This window comes from Labeo rohita, chromosome 15 (genome assembly GCF_022985175.1).
Source record: "Labeo rohita strain BAU-BD-2019 chromosome 15, IGBB_LRoh.1.0, whole genome shotgun sequence".
Lineage (NCBI taxonomy): Eukaryota > Metazoa > Chordata > Actinopteri > Cypriniformes > Cyprinidae > Labeo > Labeo rohita.
Window position 1 is genome coordinate 29143444 of NC_066883.1, and position 23316 is coordinate 29166759.

The 23316-nt window shown below is 35.6% G+C and overlaps 1 protein-coding gene across 1 annotated transcript in view; it reads right to left on the bottom strand.

Moving 5' to 3' along the window:
• Positions 1–23316, bottom strand: part of nbeab (neurobeachin b) — a 366342-nt gene that overhangs the window by 341640 nt on the left and 1386 nt on the right. The window lies entirely within an intron of this gene.

Sequence of the window (23316 nt, forward strand, 5' to 3'; positions counted from 1 at the left end):
GCGAGTCTGAAGTAAAAGTATTTGATGGATGTATACTATGTGTTGAGAGCATTTACTCAGTATCATTATCTCATTTTTGACCGAAGTGGCTTTTAGAGGGTTTATGTGCTCATTTCCACCACATTGAAAATCATCTGTGTATTCTGTGCTGGAAATATTATACAACACTTCATGTCAGTAAAAACCTCATAAATAACAAAAAATTAATAAATGTGTCATTTTAATAAAAATCAAATCTTGGGACATGAAAGTGCCTGAACAAATTAACCTTTTAGATTATCATATGAATGATTTCACTTTTTAGATGGACTAAATGAAAAACAGTTAATAAATAATTATTTTATTAAACCAATCTTTTTCTTATTCCACTGTTCAATCAACTTCATCATGATAGATTTATCAAAACTGAGATTTCAAAGGGTGTTTTGATTTCGCTCTCTGAAGTCAGAGCGAAGATGCCATCTGAAGTTTGCTGCTCACAGAAAAGATGTACAGGACTAAGCTGACATCATATCTTGTAAAGACTCCTTTTGTGATGTAGCGAGACCAGATTGAGCAACAAGCATAAAAAAGCTAAAAAAAAAATTAGGAATAAGCCAAAGGATGCCGAGATAATGTCTGTTTGGATCATAAATGTACACAACATCACTTCTGTGGGCCCACATAGTTCAACAAGGGTGATGACTCACCAGCATAAAAGAGCTTCAAAGCCACATAAATATAGCCAAGTACACATCAAATATAGCATAGTCAGTGTGGGCATGTGTGTGTCTTCTGAGCGGTCGAACAGAGCGGCCGCTCGTCATGCAGGTAGCATCCAAATGATGTTGCTTTTTGCATTAGCCTTTGTCCACTGAGGCTCTGAGGAATTCAGACAGCCCTTTTGCTAAGGCAGACAGAAAGATAATGCACCATCACTTTCTCCCCCAGAGTCACAGAACATAAGAGAGACGGAGAAACAGAATAAGGGGATGGCACCATGATATATTTATTAGAACTATCCAAAGTGTCTATATTCAAAGATTGTGAGAACCCTGTGACTCAGAGTTTGCAAACTTCTTAAAAGTCTCTCACAAAAATGCAGCAGAAATATGACTTTGGAACTTTAAAAGTGAGGCAATACGCCAGTAAGGTCTGCATCTTGCTGTGCTCGCACATTAAAATGCACCCTGCATTTGAAACGTAACATATAGGTCTGCTTCACAACGCACACAAAAGCAGAATATTTTAGGCGTTTCTTCAACTGTAGGTAATTTTGGAAAATAAACACTCTCAGAGCCTATTTTTACTCTCTGACTAGTTTGACAAATTTGTTTACTAAGAATATCACAAACGTTTCTGCAACAGAGTTATTTCAAACACAACTTCAATCACTTTTTTTTTGACAAAATGGGTTGTCAAACGATTAATAGCAATTAATCGCATACAGATTAAAAGTTTGAGTTTGCCTAATATATGTGTGTGTACTATGTGTAATTATTATGTATATATAAATACAAACACATTTATGTATATATTTAAGAAATATTTACAATATGTATTCATTTTATATATACACAAATAAAAATAATTTGTACATAAATAACATATATCTCTTAAAGGGGTCATCGGATGCTAAGTTCACTTTTACATGTTGTTTGAACATTAATGTGTGTTGGCAGTGTATGTACACATCTACCCTATAATGATAAAAATCCATGCAGTGGTTTTTAATTAATCTGTAAAAACAATATCCCCTTTTTCAAATCAAGCCATTCTTAGATGCCTGTCGTTGTGGCGTCACATTAACAGAGGCCGCTCCCACAATAGTTGATTGACATGAACGTTTTACCTCAGATCAGTTGTAACAGTCCGCCTTCTTTGTTTCAATGCCGGAGCAGGAATGTAAGTCCAGAGCAAGAATTGAGCAATTGAGGTGTTGTGTTGCTGGATGTAATAATGAACGTAGTGGTCGTCATTTACTCCCGACATCTGAGCCGATGCAGTGGAATACATTTGTTTGTGAAGGGAATGTAGTTACCAAGTTTAGTGGCTAAATGCAGCCAAATGCGGCTAAAGTAAACAGGCTTGTCACATCACAGAGAGAAGAGAGGGGCGGGGCGAGCAGAGCTCATTAACATTTAAAGCAACCTCGACCAGAACAGGATGATTTTCGCAGAGCTCATTTTGACAAGGTAAAAAGGGTGTTGTTTTACACTACCATTAAGAATTTTTAACCAAACTATATTATAGATTTTTCATTAAGACCCTAAAGAATCATATCAACTTGTGGAAAATGGGCATCAGATGACCCCTTTAAATATATACATTAATTTGTGTGTATTTATATATACATAATAATTACACACAGTACACACACATATCAGACAAACTCAAAATTTTAATTTGTATGCGATTAATCACAATTAATTGTTTGACAGCCCTAATTAATTACAGCTTGATTGAAAAACAAGCATATACAGTGGAGATCAAAATTAGAGAACAATCTATCTACTTCATTTTTCTGAAATACTGTTAATCTTCATCGCTCAGAATTTAAAGCGGTCATAATGCCCATTTTCCACAAGCTGATATGATTCTTTAGGGTCTTAATGAAAAGTCTATGGTTACATTTCTCAATGGCAGAGTAAAAAACAACCTTTTTACCACGTCAAAATCAGCTCTTTTTATAGCAACCCATTTTGTCGCATGTTTCTTTAAATGCTAATGAGCTCTGCTCACCCTATCTTCTGTGAGGTGACGAGCTATTCTGTTTACATTAGCCACATTTAGCTGTGAAACTTGCTACTTGCTAGCACATTATTAGGAAAAGCGATTTGCAAAAACTCATTAAAAACAAAACCCTTATACTAACTTCTATAGGTGAAGCTGGGTCATGAATGATTCACGCAAACATAGACGCATTTAGGTAGAGCATTCCCTTCAAAAATAAATGTAATCCACTGCGTCTTCAGCAGCTCAGATATCAGTAAATGATGACTGCTATGTGCATTATCACATCTAACAACAGGTTACTTGTCTACTCCTGCTCCAGGAGCAAAACAAAGGCGGACTGTTCATGGCTCATTTGCGGCGGTTCTAAGGTAAGATGGTCATGTCAGTCAACTATTGTGGGAGGGGCCTCTGCAGAACTACGTAATTCTGCCAAGAATCTGAGAATGGCCTGATTTGAGAAAGGGTGTTTTTAATAGGGATTTTTAAATAACCACTGCGTGGATTTTTATCATTATAGGGTAGTTGTGGGTACACACACTGTCAACACACATTTATGTTCTAACAACATGTAAAAGTTTTGCATCCGATGACCCCTTTAAAGGAATATCAGCTGTAGGTACACCACTGACAAAATATCCCAGGTGTTTCCACAAAAACCTTTATTTTGTGGAAAACACAGTTATCAAAACTTTAGAAGGTTACAGCTGTCAGAAATTAGTCGGTAGTGTATATGCAGTGTATATGCCCTTGGTTTGAATAACTTCAGCACATCTGCGACCACAGGACATTACTAGTTTCTCACACTGCGCTGGTGTGATCTTGGTTCTTCTATGCTGTTCCATAGTTCGGTAACTATAGTGGGTTTCCTTGTCATAACTTTGTCGCTAAGGATTTTCAAGAGATTTTCAATCGGGTTTATATCAGGACTCTGGCCCGGCCATTTTATTATTACAGTTTTCTTAGCTTCAAGGAACTGCTTTACCTTTTTTGCAGTTTGACAGGAGTACTGTCTTGCATATAAAAAAATTGCAGGCTGATTTGGAGATGCTTGCAGGGAAGGAATTGCATGATGCTGAAAGAGGTTCTGATAAACATTTGCATTCACTCTGCCATGTGTCTGTATAAGAGGCCCAACTCTTGCTGCAGAAAACATGACACTTCCTTCTCCACCTTTCACTGACTTCTTTACACACTCTGGGTTCAGTCTTTCCTCAGTTTGTTGCTGAACAAAATGTTTCCTATCAGACCCAAATAAATTAAACTTGCTTTCATCACTAAAGTGAACTTTAGACCAGGTCTTCTCTTTCCACACAACATGCTCCTCTTTTGATTCTTTCTGCTAATGAGAGGCTTGGTCACTGCAGTGTGCACTTTCAGTCCGACTTCTCTTAAACATCCTGAGACGAATCCTTACCCTGTTCAGCGCTAAACTGGCAAGCAATTCCAGCTGCGGTGCTGAACCAATTCCCCATTGAGAGTCTCTGCATTATTCTGTCTTTCGTGCATTTGTCTTACGTGGACAACCAGCCTTTTTGGGGGACTTGAATGCCAGGACAGATCCTTACCCTGTTGAGCATTGAACAGGCAAACAATTCCGGCTACAGTGTTGAACTAATTCCCCATTGAGAATCCCTGCATTATCCTGTTTTAGTTAGGTGACCAGTCTTTTGGGTTGACTTCAGTGAATTAGTGTCATTGTAAAACTTCAATATTCGAGAAATCACAGATTTGAAATGAACAACTTCTCTTGCAATGGCTGAAAGTGTCCTCACTTTGGCCTTCATATGGACAACCTCATGTCACAGAGTTTCAGTCACCTTAGAGCAGCCCGTCATCTTGCAAACTCAGTGAAAATTTGAGAAATGCTGCCAGTTAAATAGGGTTTGTCATAAAATTAATTAAATTACCACTAGGTGAGAGATTAACACCAATAACTTGGAGGTATCTGTAAATGTTCTCTAATTTTGATCAGAATTCTTTTTCAAATATCTCATTTAAGTTTTTATAGTGCTTCAGAATACAATTAATTTATGAAACATGCTAAAAAAACTGCCCTTTCACCCCTGTAAGAATAACTTTAAATAGGACTAAGCAGTGACCTTGAAATTTAGGAAATTAAAGGTTGTTCTCTTATTTTTGACCTCTACTGTATTTGACTTTTTGTGATATTTACCTTGATTTTTTCCCCCTTTCTTTTATTTACATATTACAAATTTTCATCTCAAATATGTTCCATCAGGGAAGAACATGCTGGAGATATGGCTTGTTAGTAAACAAATGTGGAAACCTGAAAAAAAAAACATGTTACTGGGACAAAACATCCATTTATCTCAGCACTCATTTCACAGCACTGGGAAGCACAGAGGCGAGTATATTCTCCTCACTGACCTATTTCAGCAAAACAACAACAACACTGAAAATACACTATAAATCTATTTATCAACTAAATTTTGCAATGCAGACTTTTTATGAAGCAATAGACACTGTTAGACCTCTATCAAGTTCCACAAACACTAAATCTCACTGATCATTAAGTAGTTTATAGCTACACTTTATGGTTTTATGTAGATTTATGAAGGATTTTCATAATTTCCTCCATAATATTAAAAGAAATTCTGCTTCACGTGGGTGCATTGCGAAACAGGCCTTAGGACTGTCTAATCTAAGAGCCCACGGGAGGAAACCCCTCAAAAACATCATGTGTTTTATCTTGTGAACTGCACTGTAAATAAAACTACCGGCTTTATTTCAATGATTAGAGACATTGTGCCTCATTTCTGATGTGCCGCTTGCCGGCAAAAGGGAAAACTGGGGCAACATGAATTTTAAATGCTTCCTGTGAAGTACAAAAGCCGTGCGCTCAAAACACGGAGAGTGAAATCTTCCCCTCAAGCCATCTGCAGCAAAAAATAAGACACGTTTTTGGTAATAAACGGATTCCAGTGCCTGCAACTGATAGGAGACTATTTGGCCCTTCCAGAACAGCCCTATCTGTCAACTCGGCTGAGGAGAAACAGAGGGCTGATGCAACGCAATGATCCTTGATTGTTCCAAAAATGTCAGCTTTTCATCATCACTAAATCCTCCGTCTTGCGGAGGGCATGGACGAGGCATGCACGAGAGATAGGCGCGCACATGCCCAGGGTCCTCCCAGAGGTCTGCGGCTTTACGCGAGCTGCTCGCGCTCCGCTGCTCGGTGCCTGCTGTTCTGTGAGATCAGAGATGGAGTCGGTGGGGAGGAAAGCGAAAGACATGGAGCATTAACTTTGCTTTAAGCTTCAGTCCCACACCATAAACATCTTCACAATATTGGACTTTAGTTTAATGACAACCTGAGATTTATGAAGGACATTCCACCATTTGATATAAAAAATATATATACACTCCATACACCATCACGGCAAAGCAAAAAACAGGTTTTGCAAATTTATTAAAAATAAAAAACTAAAATGATTCCATTGCATAAGTATTCATACCCTTGTCTGAAATTTAGCTCAAGAGCATTCATATCACTTAATATATGTAATATAGGTATGATGTGGAAATGTACACACATCTTAATAAAAGGCCTAAAAGCTGAAAATGGATATGAGAGCAAAAACCAAGCCCTGAGGTCAAAAGAACTGCCTGTGCAGCTGCCTCTAGAGCTCAGAGACAGGATTGCGTCAACTGCTGCATTGAAGGTTCATAGAAGCATGTAGTCTCCGTAACCCTTAATGGAAGAGTTTGGAACAACCAGGATTCTTTTTAGAGCTGGCCTCCTGGCCAAACTGAGCAAATGATGCAGAAGGGCTTTGGTTAAAGTGGTGAAGAAGAACCTTTTGTTCACTCTAGTTGAGCTCCATGATCATATGTGGAGACGGGAGAGACCTACAGAAGAACAAACATCACTGCAACACTTCACTAATCTGGACTTTATGGCAGTGTGGCAAGACTCAATCCTCTCCTCAGTGAAAACACACTTGGAACTTGCAAAAAAGCATCTAAAGAACTCTCAGACTGTGAGAAACAAGATTCTCTGATCTGATGAACCTCAATTCCAAGCATTGTGTTTAAAGGAAATCATGCACTACTAATCACATGCACAGTACCATCACAACATTAAAGTGTGGTGGTAGCAGCCTCAAGCTTTGGGGCTGTTTTTCAGTGGCAGGGACTGAAGGACTCATCAGGAGGAAAGGAAAGTTTAATGAAAACCCAGTCCAAAGCATTCAGAACCTCAGACTGTGCAGAAGGTTCACCTTCCAACAGGACAATGACACTAAGCACACCGCAAGAGTGGTTTATAGATAACTCTGTGAATGTCCTTGAGTGGCCCAGCCACAGCCTTGCCTTGAATGCAATCAAATATTTCTGGAGAAACCTGAAAATGTGTGTCTGCCTCAATCCAAGCTGACAGAGCTTGAGAGGTGAAGAGGTGGAGAGAAGAATGGCAGATAATTGCCAAATGCTGATGTGCAAAACTTGTTACATCATACTTAAAAAGAATTGAGGTTTTTTTTTTTACAAATAAATTTACAAAGTTGGGACAATGCTTTTTTTTTCTTCGTCAATATGGTGTATGGAGTGTAGATTGATGTAGAAAAAGAAGTAATTTAAAGCAGTTTAATATAAGGCTGTAACATAACAAAATGTGAAGAAATACTTTTGCAAGGCACTGTGTAGCATGGCACTGCAATGTGACACTGGCAATGTTCACACAACAGCAGAATACGGCTGCCAGTCCTCTATTTGAATGCTTTTGTTTTGTACAGCTAAAACTAGCTAGATACGGATGAGACCGGAAGCCAGACCCATAAAATTTACTCTTACGGGGAAAAGGATAGGAAATTAATTTCATGTTATTTCAGAACTCATTTTATTGATTTCAGAACTCATTTAGAATTTTAAAGGGATAAATATTTAAAAAATAACATGCAATATCACATCAAATTGAGATAATTAAAAAAACAATAAAAAGTCTAATTTGTTTCACTTATTTTATTTTATTTTATTTTATTTTTAGGTTCTTCTGTAATTCCATGATGCTAATTATTATTGTACTACTTATTTTAATGAAACATCAATATATTTTTAATAATAATATATTGTTAGGTCAGATACATTTTAGAACTTCTATCATTAATTCTAAAACATTAGTACAGACATGTTGATTTGCACTAATTTTGCATTTTTTTTTAAAGATAATATGCTTTTGTAAAAATGGGAACATTCTAGAAGTTTCTGTATCATTCTGTAATATTCTAGCGCTTTCTGGAACATTCCAGAACACTGTAGGACTAGTCATAATACACAAAAATCATCCAAATATAGGCATTATTCAGAGATGCTCATTGGAATTTGAATGTCTACAATCATCAAATTTATCTGTTGACGTCATGGCTGAAAAAAAAACCCACTGCATTCACTGAAGAGTGAAATCGCTGAATATAGAGAACAATTTGAGTTGTCAACAATTATTACTAATGATCCTAGTCATTTCCATCCAAGGATTTGTGCTTCAAACACCTTTCCAATTTGTCCATTTCTAAAAGACCTTTCCCCTCCCCCATCTATTATCTGTTTTATTTTAAATGCACCACAGTTACATCATGAATCACTATTATAGCCATTTACTTCCATTATGAGTCACACAGACTTCAGAAATGCATTACACTGAACACTTTGTGTGCAGTGTTAAAAACAGACCAGATGCTGCTAAAATGTCCTTTAAAAAAAGCCCAACCAGTCAGGACAGCACTGCATTGTTACTCGAGGATGCAACAGATGAGGTTTGAATCTGGCTAAATCGTGATAAGCTTCATGTATGTGTTGCCATCAAAAAAAGAATTTTCAGATTAGCTGTGTCATTTCCCATTTTCTAAAGGCAAATATGTATTTGCTGAAGCAACAGTCCTGTGTGTATCATTCCAGCACTCTACACACAATGCCAGAGGACTGTGACTAATGTCTTGGACACAGTTACACTGTGCCTGACGTTAACAGGACTCACTAGATATGCATGAAAACCACAACTCTCACATTAACCATCGAATTTTACCATGAAATCAGCAGATTTAATTTAGACGAACAGCTGTTTCACTTCCAAACCCCTGGATAGCCATTATTGCCTTGACTGGTTCTGTAGGCTTGTCTGTCGACTGCCCGTAAGGTCACATTTGCATGGTCTGCTATCTGCACTCGTTCATGACTGGAATTGTTTGGAACATAACTTAGGAGAAGAGTTGAAAAGGTGATCTCGTTACTTTCCGTCATCCCAAAGGTTTGGTTTTAAATTAACCTATTAATAATGGTGATGGAAGACAGCACATGACTAGTTGAGGTAAATGTTAACACTTTACCCTCATAGCTAATAGTTAATGGAATGATCAGAACAATCCTAATTAGCTTTGTCAATGACTAATCAATGATTAATGATCACCCTGTGTTATTTTCTCTTTAAGGATAAAAGAATTTCCCACACATCCTATGTATACAGTTGAGGTCAAAAGTTTACATACACCTTGCGGAATCTGCAAAATGTTGATTATTTTAGCAAAATAAGAGGGATCGTACAAAACGCATGTTATTTTTTATTTAGTACTGACCTCAATGAGATATTTCACATGAAAGAGGTTTACAATTAATAGCTAAATTTATAAAAATGACCCTGTTCAAAAGTTTACATACACTTGATTCTTAATACTGTGTTGTTACCTGAATGATCCACAGCTGTGTTTTGTTGTTGTTGTTGTTTAGTAATATTTGTTTGTCCTGAACAGTTAAACTGCTCGCTTTTCTTCAGAAAAATCTTTTAGGTCCCACAAATTTTTGGGGTTTTCCAACAATGACTGTATGATTTTGAGATCAATCTTTTCTCAAAATCTCAATTGAGGGACTCATATGCAACTATCACAGAAGGTTCAAACGCTCACTGATGCTTCTGAATCAAAAATGATGCATTAAGAGCCGAGGGGCGAAAACTTTTGGACAGAACAAAGATGTGTACATTTTTCTTATTTTGTCTAAATATTTTTTATTTAGTACTGCCCGTCAGAAGCTACAGAAGATACTTAAATGTTTCCCAGTAGACAAAATAAGTTAAATTAACCTGATCTTCAAATTCCAAAAGTTTACACCCTCACGGCTCTTAATGCATTGTGTTTCCTTCTTGAGCATCAGTGAGTGTTTGAACCTTCTGTAATAGTTGCATATGAGTCCCTCAGTTGTCCTCAGTGTGAAAAAAGCAAAGTAAAAACACAGTTTTAAGAATCAAGTGAATGTAAACTTTTCAACTGGCTCATTTTTATAAATTCAACTATTATTTTCTCTTGTGGACTATATGTAAATGTCTTTTATGTGAAATGTTTTATTCAGGCGTTTTGTATGATCCCTGTCATTTTGGTAAAATAATAAACATTTTGCAAATTCTGAAAGGTGTATGTAAACTTTTGACCTCAACTGTATGTATGCATCATATGTGTATATGTCAGGGACATTAATCTAAATGGCTTACTTTTAGCCTCTGAATATTAAAATGGCACTAGACATAGTATTAAACATTGAAAAAAATGACACTTTAGCTTTAATATCGTCTAACATTATGCTAATGTAATTAACAGCTAAAAACTGAAAACAAAAAATTAAATCATTAACTATGACATTAAATTGAAAACTGAAAAGTAAATAAACTTGCATTCATACGCTATTAGCACAGTCAGATAAACGGCTCTTTAAATCTTATGAATGCCTGGTGAATGTTTTGACGGAGGCTTTCATGCCTACCCCAGGTATTCAGTCTTTATCGGCAGCCAGGGGAGCTGCTAATCCATGCAAGCACGCAGCGCAGTGGGGCGACAGGAACAAACCTAGAACCTCATTACCAGCGTTCTGGCAGTAAGCATGTCTGACCTCTAAAAAATTAGCTGCTCCGGCCAATTCCACACAGCCTGCTTATGAATTCGAGTTTTAAAACCTATATTTCATCTGGGACAGCGAGAAGAGTCGCGAGAGAAGAGAAGAGAGCGAATGCAGGTCAACACTTTATCAGAATTTGGTAGCTCTCAGTGCTCCAGGTAGCAATATCAAGGACCAGCAGAACTTAATATTAGATAGCAGAATAGAGAGAAAGATTTGTCCCAAGTGAGGCACAAAGTCACAAATAAATCTGAAAAGGAATTGTTAAGCAGTTGCTATAGGGCACTGCCTGGTTGCTTTTAAAAAAAGCCCAAGTTTCAATGTCATTCTAGTCTCTAAATATGGCCTATGATGCTCCTTTAATAGGATTTCCCAGTTTTGTCTACTGCTCTGAAAAATAAAATGGTACAGAAACAATTTTCGCTCAGAAATTGCGAGTAAATTTAACAAATAATAACAAAGAATCAGCAAATAATGCATTAAACTAAACATGAAATCTTGAAGTATTAAAACAGTATTTTCTTTACACTCCAATAATTTTGAAAATTAATTTTTAGAGTGCAAGTCTGATTAGAAAGTATTAAGATGTGGTCACATTTACTGTTGTCTGGCAAATCTTCGTAGGCAAAATCCAGTTATTTCAATAGGAATCCACATGAATGAAATTAAAGGAAAATTTCCATATGCAGATTTTACTCGAATTCGCTGCACTAACCAACAAAAATCTGCTTGGCATAAAAGTAAAACTATGATCATCTCATATACATACAGAAACATAAGTCTTCACAGCAACCCGTCAAAATAAAAGTTTGGCTTAACTTGAAGAAACTGTGACAGAAATATGTTACTGAAAATAATAATAGTACCATTACTAATAATAATACAATTATTATTAAAACATTATTTTTATGTAATATTTACCAGAAATATTATTTAACAGAATTTATTTACCAGAAAAATGTAAATACACAGCTCACTATTTCTAAAGAAAGAAAGAAAAAAAGAAATCAAAATAATAATAAATTAATTCTTTATAAAATTAATTAATTAGACATGCTTTTAATTATTAATATTTAATAAAAATAAAGAAAATTTTTTGTTAAACTTTTATTTAAAAATAAATTTTTTTGTTAAACTTTTATTAAATTGCTGTTAAATTGTGTAAGTTTCATGAAAATAATTAGACATTATTTTGTGTCATTGACATGTTTTTGTTTAATATTTCTTAATTTAACCATTAAATTAGAGTGTAGAAAAATTTAAACAAGAAAAAATGAAATCCAGAAAAAGTAAAATGGAAAAAATGGAACTAGGATAAAAATAGAGTTTGGGAAAAAATAAAATTGATTTCATAGGGCCCTAATAATGTAACTGCACATTGAACTGCAAATTTTATTACATTTAATAACCATCCATATCAAAAGTGGAAATTGCCACTAAATTTCACAGATTACAATTAATACAAACAAACACACTGAATTAAAACAAGATAAGACCGAAATAGTATTTTCCTGTAAAAATGTACTCAAGTAATCTTTTTTTTTTTTTTTAACAGGGTTTTCAAACTTTGACCCAGTGCTGAGAGCAAGTGCTCATATATGGCTATTTCTTTAAAATCAACGAATGAAAAATGTTTCCACAATAGCAAGGTCAAGATGGATGTCATCTCTTCCAGCCCTTTGATTAATACGGTAGACGCACAGCAAACAACCAGAACAGTAGATCGAAATGCCATTTATCAATGTCCATTCAAAGAATGGAAGCATCCTACAGTATATGACAAATGATAAAAATTCTATAGTTCATCTACTTTATTTTATGCCATTTATTTGTATTCCGCTAACATTCGACTCTTGACTAAAGTAAATCCTGATGGATATAAAACAGCAGTGATTGTTAAAGACAGCACAATTACACCACAAAAAGCTTTCTGTTCACATTAACCTAATTTAACAATTTTCAAGCAATAAAAGCTACCTACAGGGTAAAACATTTCCACTTTATCTGTATAACAGCTTTCATTTCAGACTTCGCGGCAGAGGGAGATTAACAACAGACTAGTTCTTAATTAGCCCAGATAAGGCACATTGTCAAGACTCAGTCTTGTAGCACACGATTGAGAACACGGAAGATCTGTCTCTACCGCTGGAGGTTCCAGTGTGCGCTTTTGCGGAAATGATGGATATTTGTTGTCGATTAGGCCTCTGAAAAGCTTTGTGTAAGAATCAGAGTGTTGAAGTGAATTAGAAGCAGCAACTCATTACAAAGAAAAAATGTGGCTTATCAACGAAGTTCCACAATCATTTAAAAGCATAGTTCACCTAAAAATGAAAATCCTGTCATCATTTACTTACCCTCACACATTTGCAAACCTGAATGACTTTCATTTTTCTGTGAGACATAAAAAACAAATTCTGAGAAATGTCTGTGCTGTTTTTGAAAAGGGATAGTTCACCCAAAAATAAAAATTACAGCAGATTTACTCATTCTCAAGCCATCCTAGGTGTATATGACTTTCTTCTTTCAAATGAATACAATCTGAGTTAAATTAAAAAATAGCCTTTTCCAAGCTTTATAATGGCAGTGAATGGGTGTTGATACTTTGAAATCCAATAAAGTGCATCCATCCATCATAAAATGTACTCTACATGGTTTCTGGGGATTAAAGGGGTCATCGGATGCCCATTTTCCACAAGTTGATATTATTCCTTAGGGTCTTAATGAAAAGTCTAATATACATAAATATAAAATTCTCAATGGTAGTCAAACTTTAGTTTGTGTTTAGTCGCATTTAGCCGCGAAAGTTGCTAACTAGCAGGTTATTAAAAGAGAAGTCCACTTCCAGAACAACAATTCACAAATAATGTACTCACCCCCTTGTCATCCAAGATGTTCATGTCTTCAGTCGTAAAGAAATTATGGTTTTTGAGGAAAACATTTCAGGATTTTTCTCCATATAATAGACTTGATTGGTGCCCCGATTTTGAACTTCCAAAATGTAGTTTAAATGCAGCTTCAAACGCGAATGCACAAAGACTAAGAAAGTAAGTCAAATGCTGTTTAGAAACAAAAAGGTACAATAATGTTGGATGATTCTGAAGTTGTAGGAGAATATATACAGACAATGAACTTAGACGTGATTCGTAGTAGTGTTGGGAAGTTCGGATCATTTTACCAACTCAGACCTCTGAGTCTCGTTCAGCAAAATGAACAAATTTTTTTCGAGTCATTTCATTTATTAAAGCAAAATATAATTAAAATGTTACGTGTTACTTCCCTAACACATCTACTGCTTACACAAACGTTGATCACATTACAAACAAGACAAAACTATAATGCTATAAGAAACAGAAAAGATTCATTCATTGTTTACCTGGGTCTTTGGGCTATGATTAGTTCACCTCACCTCTTATCTGACAAGTTTTCGGGTTTGAGTCATTCGTTCATCACGTGACAGCCCCATAAGATGAACCAACGACTCGAAAAACCCAAAGACTCGAAACAGGTGAACTAATTCCAGTACAGAACCTAACAGGATGTTGCGCATGCGCGACTGAACGAATCACTCCCCGAGATGACTCATTCTTCCCGACTGAAGACAGAAAGACATGAACATCTTGTATGACAAGGGGGTGGGTAAATTATTTGTAAATTGTTGTTCTGGAAGTGGACTTCTCCTTTAAGAAAGGTGCAGAAATTCATTAAAAAAACCCTTATACTCACTTCTGCTGTAGGTGAAGCTGGATCACGAATGATTTGCGCGAACATAGACGCATTTATATAGATCGGGAGGCGCATTCTCTTCACAAACAAACATAATCTACTGCATCTTCAGGGCTCAGATGTCGGGAGTAAATGACGACCACTATGTTCATTATTACATCCAGCAACACAACACCTCAAATGCTCAATCGGAGATATTCTTGTCTAACTTACATCCCTGCTCCAGCATCGAAACAATGGAGGTCGGACTGTTACAGCTGATGTAAGGTGGGTCTGAGGTAAGCCACACCAACAGGCATCTGAGAATGGCTCGATTTGAAAAAGGGGATATTATTTTTACAGATTAATTAAAACCACTGCACGGATTTTTATTGTAATAGCGTAGATGTGTACATACACTGCCAACATTAATGTTCAAACAATATGTAAAAGTAAACTTTGCATCCGATTACCCCTTTAATAAAGGCCTTCTGAAGCTAACTGATGTGTTTGTGTAAGAAAAATATCCATATTTTAAACTTTATAAACCATAATCTCTAGCTTCCGCTAACTATTTGATGATGGCTTGAGGGAGAGTAAATCATGGAGCGATTTTCATTTTTTGGTGAACTATCCCTTTAAGTGAAGCAACATGAAAGTAGTCAGTTATATACACATGTGGTATACTTCAAATCTTTCGAAGCCATAAAACTTTGTGCGAGGAAAAGACTAAAATTGGACGCCATGGGTTCTCGTCACCATGTCAAACCTGTGTAATATGAGCCATTTTCTATTTGAGAGTGCATACTGAGTCGAATGATTCACTTCCAAATGAATGATTTGAAAGTGAAAAATGACTTCGATTTCAGCCCTGTGGTCACTATAAATTGCTGAATGGAAGAATGCTGTGTGACGACTTCTTTTGTGTTCCACAGATAAAAATAACAGCATGTGGGTTTGGAATGACATGAGGGTGAGTAAATACTAACAATTTGTATTCTTGGTAAACTATCTCTTAAACTTAAACAGACACATTCCTGTTCACTTTCACTGTGAAAACTTCAGAGCGATTCTATTGGCCAAACCCCAAATTCATTTGAAGATTTCATGAGCTTTGCAGTGTTTCTGAGCATGTTCTCCAAATAACCTTTCGAGGCAAGACCATGTACTTCAGAACCACAGAGCATCCACTAACCACAGCTCAGCTGTTCATCTATTACTTTCGCCCAACAAATCTTCAGCCTGGAGCGGGTAGACAAGTATAAAAGCAGGATAATGTCATCTAGATGCTTCAGAAACAAAAACCATCCCTGTCTCCAACCGTGACCCTTCGCTGATAAAATGTTGCACTTAAATTTAGTAGCAGTGCACAAATTCCTGAGGCATTTTAGGACAGGTGGAAAACTGTTTAGAATGCTGTTGCTGAATACACAGGAAGCATAGATTTAAAATACAGCAGAAATATAATCTACACATCAAAGAAATTGAATATAGTATCCATCTCTAAGAGAAAAACAAGACCTTCTGGAAGTAGACAATGCTCTGTACACATATTTGTCTTTCTGCTCCATTTATTTGTACGACTCTTTCCCAAGGGGTATTTTTCTTACACAAAACAAAGGTTACACTGGACACAACGCATTTGCGAACCCAATGTTCCTATTTTTCATCAGCCATTTGCTGTTTGTGCATTGGATAGTCAGTACAGTGCTATCTACGCATAAGCATGGAGCAATTATCAATGTAAACAAACGGAACAGAGCAGAAACACAAATGTCTTTGTGTTTTGTCCATACAATGGAAGTCAATGGGTCCACTGTTGACTTTTAAGTCAAATATAGATGGAAATAGCTTTTGGAATGACATGAATGTGAATTTTCATTTTTGTAGAAAACTATCCTTCTAACAGCCACTCAGAACACTAGCAGCAGCATAGCAACTAGGGCTGCTATTGTTAAATAAAACTACTAAAAATAATTTTTTGTCAATGGAAATAAGTTGAAATGAAATAAAACTTGAAAGATTAGTTCACTTACAGAATAAAAATTGCCTGATAAGTTACTCACCCCCATGTCATCCAAAAGGTTAATGTCTTTCTGTCTTCAGTCAAAAACAAATTAAGGTTTTTGAGGAAAACATTCCAGGATTTTTCTCCATATAATGGACTTCAGTGGTGGCCAACTACTTAAAGGTCCAAATTGCGGTTTTAATGCAGCTTCAAAGGGCTCTACAGAATCCCAGCCAAGGAATAAGGATCTTATCTTGTGAAACAATTGGTCATTTTCTTAAGGAATAAAAATTGATATACTTTTTAACCACAAATGCTCATCTTGCACTAGCTTTGCAATGAACGTCTATGACTTCACGCATTACGTAATCACGTAAAGAAAAAACAAGTAAAAAAACACGTGGTTAGTTCTTAGTCTGTGTACTTTCGGTTCAAAAATAGGCAAAAATTGCTTCAAAATTGTCCGACATCGTTGTTTTACCTTTTTTTGGAAAAGGCGTTTGACTTTCTTTGCACGTTTGCTTTGTAAACACTGGATCGGTACTTTCGCCTACTTCACACGTGAGTTTTCCAACGTGACTATATAATGCATTAAGTCGAGCTAGTGCAAGAAGAGCATTTGTGGTTAAAAAGTATATACATTTTTATTTTTTTGGAAATGACCAATCTTTTCGCTAAAATAGACTCTTATTTCTCAGCTGAGACTGAGTAGAGCCCTTTGAAGCTGCATTGAAACTGCACTTTGAACCTTCAACCAATTGGTTCAGCATTTCAAAATTTCAAATTTTAAATGCTGAACCGAAATAATTTTAAATTAAAATTCTACAATTACAAAAACTGAAACTAAAATAAGGTTAAATAAAAACAATTAAAAAATACTAAAAAACAAAAGCACAACAAAATTATAAAAGATTAAAAAATGTAAGTTCAGTGAAAACTAAAAATGTATAACTCAAATAAAGCAATAAGCCCCAAGAAGCTGTGGTTTACAGTGAATTTATAACAGCTAAGGGGCGTTGTTAGGCATGATGCAAAGCGGAGCCCCTTAAACCCCCCCTAGCTGTTATAAATTCACTGTAAACCACGGCTTCACTGGGCTTATTGCTTTTATAAAATGGTTATTCTATATACATAGTAAGGTTTTACAAAATAAAACAGAGCTAATAAAGTGTAATGATATTAATAAAAACAGTATTCCTCCGCTTAACAATGTAGTTCCTCAGAAACGGTTGTGGTTGCAACAAAGTGGTTGCCGAGCAACACACAAATGTAAACATAGGTGTATGTTTGCAGAGTAATTTACAACAGCTTCAAACACGGCTCAACCAATCAGAATCAAGGACTGGAACTATCTGTTTTATAAGATAATTTTAAATAAAGCAATAAGCCCCAAAAAGCTGTGGTTTACAGTGAATTTATAACAGCTAAGGGGGTTTTAGGCACTCCACAAAAATGCGTAACAACGCCCCTAGCTATTATATATTTGCTGTAAACCATGGCTTCAATGGGCTTATTGCTTTTATAAAATGGTTATTCCATATACGTAGTAAGGTTTTACAAAATAAAACAGAGCAAATAAAGTGTAATGATATTAATAAAAACGGAACTATTTGTTTTATAATACGCCTGCTGAAAAAAAACAGCTAAAACCAGCCTGGTCAGGCTGGGAGACCAGCTGGAATAACCAGCTAAAACTAGCCTGACCAGCCTAGCCAGGCTGGGAGATCAGCTAAAACCAGCTACTTCCAGCTTAAAACAGCTACGACCAGCCAACCAGCCTAGGCTGGTTTTAGCAGTTTTTTTTCAGCAGGGATTAATCTTTCAACAGTATATAAATAATAAAAAACAACAACAGCAAAATGCTAACACCACCACAGTGACCACACAGCAACACCCTATAAAACATCATGACAGTGTGTTTTGCATGGGCATCTCTCATATTATTATTATTTTTTTTAAGTAAAAATAAGTTTATAACCATGTTGCACATAAACGTAGAGTTTGAATGTTTCATTCTTTAAATATGTGGATTTAATTTATAATTTAGTGCTCAACCATACTTTGAAAACTACACTCAAAGAGAAGATTAGATGAAAAACAAATTCCAGACATTTTAACTGGTTTTTATTTGATTAAAAATCCTTCATAAAATATAGAATCCTTCTAGCTTGATTTGCAGAATTAAACAAAAAGCATTTTTAGATCCAGCTTTGAAAAGAGTCTCTTTTGCAGTTTGTTCAATTCCTTAACAGAGCTTCTTAATTGTTAATGTTCTCTGTTTCCTACTAGTCACTGTTTCACCACCCACAGGTCTGAGTTTTAACTCAAACAGCCCAAGTGTAACAAATAGCAGCATCCTTGGAGAGAGAAAAAAAAGGGGGGTTGGAATTTATATTAGGTTTGAATTTCACACCAGGTGCCTAGTTCTGTTAGATCGAGTCTGGCTTGCCAGCTCTTCCTAGGTGTCTTACCTGGCAGACTGATGGCCCTATTTCCTTTTCCTGCTCGAACACATCATCCTGTCCAACACAGGGATGTCCGTGACACATCACACTTCCGGAGTGACATATTTGCTTTGTCAGAGTCAGGTACACAAGATTTAAAGTGTGCTGAAAGCACAATGTGACAAACAAGGTGTAACTTCCAGCGGTTTGATTCTTTTGGATCGGATTTAACGATACGATAAAGTCGAGTGAGTGTGCTGTCTCGGTCAAAACGACCAAAGTAAATCTAGCGGGATCGATTCCATTACACATCTGAGTCATTGCACACTAGAGACTCCAGCAATCAATTCTTAATCGAGACATCAAAGCAACCATACCACTGTTCTTCTCATATACTGCATTTCTGACAAGAAACTAGTGTTAACACAATGACAGAATGACTGTAACTATAAATCACGCTACAAAATTTGACTTATGTGTTCTTTCAAAAACGTCTCTCAATCAGCTTGCTTTGACAGTCACACTGTGACTTGTGAATTTGCTCGCTCTCTCATATCAAGTAAGGTGAGATTTGACTCGTGTGCTGTTCTTGTCACTTCACGCTTACTCAAGAGACGTCAGGGTTGTGTTGAGAGTATCGAAAGTCCCTCAGAGTCACGGGACGGTGTCTTTGCCCCGACATGCCTAGGGCTGCAACATGTCTCGTCGGCCCGGTCGGATCTCATCGTTCCCCGCTGTGATGGAACGGCCCGTAATTAATCTCTAGAGCGGGAACAATGAGACTGCAAATATCAAGGTTCAGATATGTAGGGGTTAAGGCAGTTCGGCGCACCAGTGAGCTGGGCTTGAATCGCAAAGGTGACATTTCTAACACAGTGAGTTAATAAAAAAAAGAGAGAGTAGTTGAATGTATCATGAACTTGGATGAAACAGAGGACCAAACATTTAGTCAGCTCTTCATTATGCTGATCTAACAGTCAAAAGTACTTTGGCATCAAATTGACACTACCGTTAAAAAGACATAATGATAGCAATGCCTACAGTGTGTTGGAGAAAAAGTTAAATGTTTCTTAACCTTCGGTCGCAAAATGGAGCATCATTTTGTCTTCCAGTGTAAATGCGGCCAGGTCTATGTATTCCATCTAAATTGCATCAAAATTCCATCCAAACTGTGTTTATATCTCACAATTCTGAATCAACATCTCATACTTGACATTTTATAATTCTGACATTATTTTCTGCAATTCCGAGTTTGAGTTCAAACCTCGCAATTCTTTGCAATCTTGAGTTTCTAACACAAAATTCCAACTCTATTTCTAGCAGTTCCATGTTTATATCTTACCATTTTGATTTAACATCTAGAAAATTCTGACTTTTTTTCACAGAATTTTGAGTTTATAACACACTATTCTGACTTTATTTCCTGCAGTTTTGAATTTAAATAAAAATCTCACAATTCAGAATTTTTTTCTCAAATCTGCAGGTTTACAACAGACGATTTTAACTTTATTTCTAGCAATTCTGAGTTAAAATCTGGCAATTTTGAGGTTTCATCCTGCAATTTATTAAATTTTCAAATTTATATTTCACAATTTTGAGTTAACATCTCACAAATCTCACATTTTTTCTCATAACCTTGAATTTATAACACAAAATTCTGACATTATTTCTAGAAATTCCATGTTCATATCTTGCCATTTTGACTTAACATTTTGAAATTCTCCATTTTTTCTCAGAATTGTGAGTTTATAACACAATTCTGACTTTATTTCTTGCAGCACTGAATTTGAATAAAAATTTCACAATTCAGATTTTTTCTCAAATCTGCAAGTTTATATCACACAATTCTGACTTTATTTCTAGCAATTCTGTTAAAATCCAGCAATTTTGGGTTTTCATCTTGCTATTCTGACAGTTTTCTCAGAATTCCAAGTTTCTGTCTCACAATTTTGAGGTAGCAACTCACAAATCATTTTTCAAGACATTTTTTCCTTATAACCATGAGTTTATAAAGCAAAATTCTGACTTTATTTCTAGCAATTCCATGTCTATATTTTGCAATTTTAAGTTAACCTCCCAATTTTCATTTTTTTCCTCAGAATTCTGAGTTTATCACACTATTCTGACTTTAATTCTTTTTTCTTGCAGTTTTAAATTTGAATAAAAATCTTATAATTCAGAATTTTCTCTCAAAGCAAAGTTTATAACGCAATTTTGACTTTATTTCTAGCCATTCCATGTTTATATCTTGCAATTTTGACTTGACATCTCGAAACTCTGACTTTTTCCTTAGAATGGCAAGTTTATAAGACAGTTCTTACTTTATTTCTAGCAATTCTGCAAAATAATCTTGTGATTTTGACGTTTCATTTTGCAACTCTGACATTTTTCTCAGAATTCCAAGTTTATATCTCACAATTCTGAGTTAACATCTCACAAATCTGACATTTTTCTCAGAATCAAGTGTTTAGAACAAAATTCTGAAAATTTCTAGCTACTGCATTTATATCTTGCGATTTTGAGTTAATGTGTCAAAATTCTGACTTTTTTCTCAGTGATCTCAGAGTTCTGACTCTATTAGAATTACTCTAACAGAATTCCTCTATTTTGAGTTTTCATTCTGCAATTCTGACTTTTTTCTCAGAATTCCAAGGTTACATTCTGGAATTTTGAGTTAACATCTCACAATTCCTAATTTTTTCTCAAGCTCCCATGTTTATAACACAAATGTCTGACTATATTTCTAGCAATTTCACGTATCTTGCCATTTTGAGTTAACGTCTCACAATTTTTTTCTCTCAGAATTGTGAGTTTATAACACTATTCTGACTTTAATTCTTTTTCTCTTGCAGTTCTGAATTTAAATAAAAATCTTACAATTCTGTAATTCAATTTAATTTCTCAAATCAGCAAGTTTATAACATAATTCTGACTTGATTTCTAGCAATTCTGTGTTCAAATCTGGCAATTTTGAGTTTTCTTGAAATGTTGATATTTTTCTCAAAATTGATATCACAACTTTGATTTAGTCTCACAGTTTCTCACATTTTCTTCTCAGAATCATGAGTTTAAAACACAAAATTCTGAATTTATTTCTAGGAATTCCATGTTTACATCTTGCAATTTTTAACTTCTCATCTCTTTTTTCTCAGAATCGCAAGTTTATAACACTGTTCTGAATTTATTTCTAACAATTCTGAGTTAAAATCTCACAATTTTGAGTTTTCATCTTACAATTCTGACTTTTTTCCTCAGAATACCAAGTTTACATATTGCAATTTTGGGTTGACATTTCACAATTCTGACATTTTTTTCTCAGCTCGCAAGCTAATAACACAGAATTCTGACTTTATTTTTAGCAATTCTGAGTTCAAAGTTTATATCTCTTTTAAATGATGCCTAATTTCATAGACAAAAGGATGTGTCTGTATCACAAAAAGCATATTTTAAGAAATATGTTGGTGTTTTCCATTTTGTATTTATATTAAAGCATTAAATCACGTGTCTTCATATTAGATTCTGCAGTGGTTTCAAAAATTATGAAATTGTCACCGATATTGGTTTTGACCCCTGACATTTTGTTCTTGCAACAACCCTACATGTTAGTACTAAAGCCACTAAGTCACTAAAGCAGCTAACTGACTGAAAAACACTGTTTATGTTACATATTGTGCATGGTGCCTGAAGAACCCTTAGCAAACAGTGGCTAAGGGAGGGGCGGTAATTATTCCCTCCACTGTCAAATCAGAAATGCACCCTGGCGTGCTGTAAACAGCAACACCTGTGAGCTCAGAAAGAGACCTGTTGTCTAAATGCTGTCAGCACTACCTCCTTGACTCACTGTAAGCTGCTATTGTGTGAGACAGACAGCAGTCACAAAAGAATCACCTGATCCTGAGTTTTTGCAGGATGAGCCTCTGGTTTCTTAATTCACATTCCACAGGTCAAAAATCATCTGTATTTGTCAAATCAATCACACTGACTGAAAATCCAACCTTGGAGGATAAATATCATAATACTGTTAGTCATTTCTTGCAGGTCAGTGTTGTTTGTCTGACAGCTCATTACTCAGGTTATTCAGAATCATAACAAGTACAAAATGTTTCCGATACCAGAGTTAAAGATTTATAATGTTTGACCAAACACCCTGGTCCAGGTCGTGTGTGTTCCACGAAAAAAGCGGATTTTAACACATACTCAGCAAATAGACTATTAACGCAAGACTGAAGTGCATCAGCTAAACACGCAGGCAATGATGTCTGCCTGTTTTAACACAGTCAAAGACTGAGTATAATCAAACCAAAAGATTCTCAATGTGCAACACAACAGAAAAAATGTCACAAAACACTGACACACAAGGACAAACTTTCATCGCCGCTGCCTCTTAACTGCATACTGCTTTCAGACTAACATCAGATGTTGTGTGTATATATATATATATATATATATATATAGGCCTATGTATTTCAAAGATGCCATTAGAAGTGCTGAAGCTCTATAGATAGCATATATCTCTTTCAGTGGAAAAAATGTTGATTATGCCTTGAATAC